Raw genomic sequence first — 3,083 nt, forward strand, 5'->3', positions numbered from 1 at the left:
CTTCTGCACAGGTGTATTCTGCTGTTTGCTCTTGGTTTGAGTCTTGGTCTTGTCTTGAATCAACCATCTTAGTTCATCAGGTGGTAAAGGAGGGCAGGGATACACAGGCTTCAAAACTGGTTAACACTGATGGGCTAGAAGACATCTCAAGAATGGCCTGTTATCAGGAAATGGCATCTAAGCAGTAAATTTACATTTGTGTTATTTCTTTTGCAGTATCCTTTCCTTACTCTCAGGATCTGAGGAATGTGATTGCCCTGTCCTGTGAGCTAGCTGTTCCTGTCTTGGTTTTGTAATCTTAGGAATGTAGGTACAGGGGCAGGTTTCTCATGTGATTATGGCTACACATAATAGAATAAGGCAATGTTTAAAATGAACAAGATTACTATGGAGCTCAGGTTATGAAGTTAGAACATATATTCCTCTCCCAGAAATTCTAATCGGTCTATACTACTACAATATGTTTCAAAAGTTGTTGCCCAACCCTTCCCCCAACTGGTTTGGAAGACACTTTAATAATACAGGAAAATGTTCACAATATAACAGTGAATGAAAAAAATTCAGGACCCAACACTGTATATACACAATGAGACAGGTCATATATGTAGAAACATGCACGTAGGAAAAGAAAAATGACCAGAAGGAATGCATCCAAATATTAACAGTAAGTAAAGGATAATTTGATTCAACCCAACACACATGTCATTAGTTAAGGGCTAAATTGGAGGTAGTGGGGGTTCAGAGGTAGAATTCTCACCTGTGGAGAACACCTGGGTTTGATTCCTGGCCAGTGCACCCCATGTGTAGCTACCACCCATCGGTCAGTGGAGGCTGCTATGTTGCTATGATGCTGAACAGGTTTCAGCAGAGCTCCCAGGCTAAGGTGGACTAGGAATAAAGGCCTGGTGATCTACTTACAAAAATCAGCCAGTGAAAGCCCTGTGGATCATAATGGTGTGATTCGCAAAAAAGTTGTTTTTAAAGTTACAAAGTAATCATTGAATTGGGTACATCTGGCCACAAAACAATCCTGAGACCCTCCTTCTGTGACTGCATGCAGGACATACGTAATTCTAAAGTTTGTTTTGAGTAGGCATCTATTCTAAGAATTCTTTTGGAGCTGGTTTCCTGAGCAGCAAACAATACCTGTAAGCAAATAAGATTACATTGTTCTCAGAAATTGCTTGCCAAGTAATTTTCTGAGGGTACAGTGGAGAGTTACAGGAACGACAGGGTGTATTACTGATTCAGACATTATTTTTTATTCAAAATGGGATTTTAGCTTTAGACCTTAGCAGAATCACCATCCCGTGTCAAAAGTCCTAAATTAATTTGGAGTGCTCTTACTCAGTCCTTACCACAATACCCGTGCTTTGCAAAAAGGAGATGGGACAAACTGTTGTGACTTATACGTGTTGTACAGAAGTAAAACAAGTCATAATGTGAAGTCTGCTTCAGTCAAGGATTTTCTTGAACCTTGTACTCTTGTGTTCTCTTCTGCTAAGAAGGTTGTTGTTGTTGTTGTTGTTGTTGTTGTTGTTGTTATGTACCCTCAAATCACACCTGACTCATAGTGACCCCTCCTTGGGTTTCCAAGGCAGTATCACTACAGAAGTAGATTGCCCCATCTTCCTTCCAAGGAGTGGCTGGTGGGTTTGAACCGCCAGCCTTCTGGTTAGCAGTCAAGTGCCTTAGCCACTATGCTACCAGAGCTCCATGAGAAAATATGCTTAGGCCTTTTTATTAAACTAGGCTAACATTTTCACTTAACAGAGACTACGTTATCCTACCAAAGGATGGGTAGCAGCCTCACTGGCACTTTTTCTTGGAGAAAAAGGCACATTACTGAGTATTCACAATAAAAAGACTGCAGTTTCTAATCTTGACCCTGCAACTGATGTGGCTCTGGACATGTCCTTAGCTTCCTTGAGTCTCCACCTGCAAAATGGGTTGAGTAATATATATCTTTCCAGATTGCTGTGAGAATTAGAGATAAAGGACAAAGAACAGTGCAGTCCTTGTCACATAATGAGCACTCAATAAATGCTAGTCATTATTACTGTTGTTAATGTTGGTTTTATTGGAGTTTAGGCTCAGAAGAGCTGACTCTTAGCAACAATAAAATGCATTGGTAAAACATGTGCTTTTTCAAAACTGTGAGACTAATGCTAGATTGAGAGCAACAGTAAGAACAGCAATTAGCATTATTGTTTGATTTCAATTAAATCCTTCAAATTTTCATTTATGATAACTCTTTGACTTGTACATTTTTTTGATCTTTTCTAATAAGTTTTTCCCTATTTTTTTTTGTGTTTGCAGAAAACAGGACTATGGTACAGAAAATGTAATATCAACACATGCTGACAACTGCTTTCACTACTGAAGAGAAAGGAAATACCTATTTTTAAAGTGCCATATCATTTTATAAAGGACTGTCACAAGTAGCAGATGTGCAAAAATACAGATTGTGACATAGTAGTTATGACAAAGGAAAGTGAATCGCCAAGAGAAATGTTATAATAACTCTCCTTGACCTTTAATCCATTTTTTCATCAAATGATAAGGGAACTCTCCTGTCTGTTGTTGCTGAAGATATGTCCCTATTAGCATTTGCCAGGCAAATGTTTTCACCCAATTTAAGGTTCTGACAATTGATAAATTCAATTGTACTATTAGGACTTTTACAGTTGAAAATGACAAAAATTAGCAGAGTATACCAAAAGAAAAGAATGATAGTAGAATAATCCACAAAATCAAAGAAAGAACAATAAAAAGTAGGGCGTCGGAGACTAGAACTGGGAGTTTGGTCAGTTGTCTCTCTCATGTATGTTCTCTTTCTCTCTCTTTCTCTCATGAGCACACACACAGAGACACACATACACACACCTGCACACACCCTTCATCTTCTCTGCCTAAGGCATTTGACTGCTAACCAGAAGGTTGGCAGTTCAAACCCACCAGCTGCTCTGCAAGAGGAAGATGGGGCAATCTAGTTCCGTAAAGATTTACCACCTCAGAAACCCAATGAGGGTTGCTATGGGTTGGAATCCACTTGATAGTGAGTTCAGTTTTTTTTTTTTTTT

The sequence above is a fragment of the Orycteropus afer genome, unplaced genomic scaffold (genome assembly GCF_000298275.1).
Source record: "Orycteropus afer afer isolate SDZICR_OR568_19922 unplaced genomic scaffold, OryAfe1.0 scaffold00017, whole genome shotgun sequence".
Lineage (NCBI taxonomy): Eukaryota > Metazoa > Chordata > Mammalia > Tubulidentata > Orycteropodidae > Orycteropus > Orycteropus afer.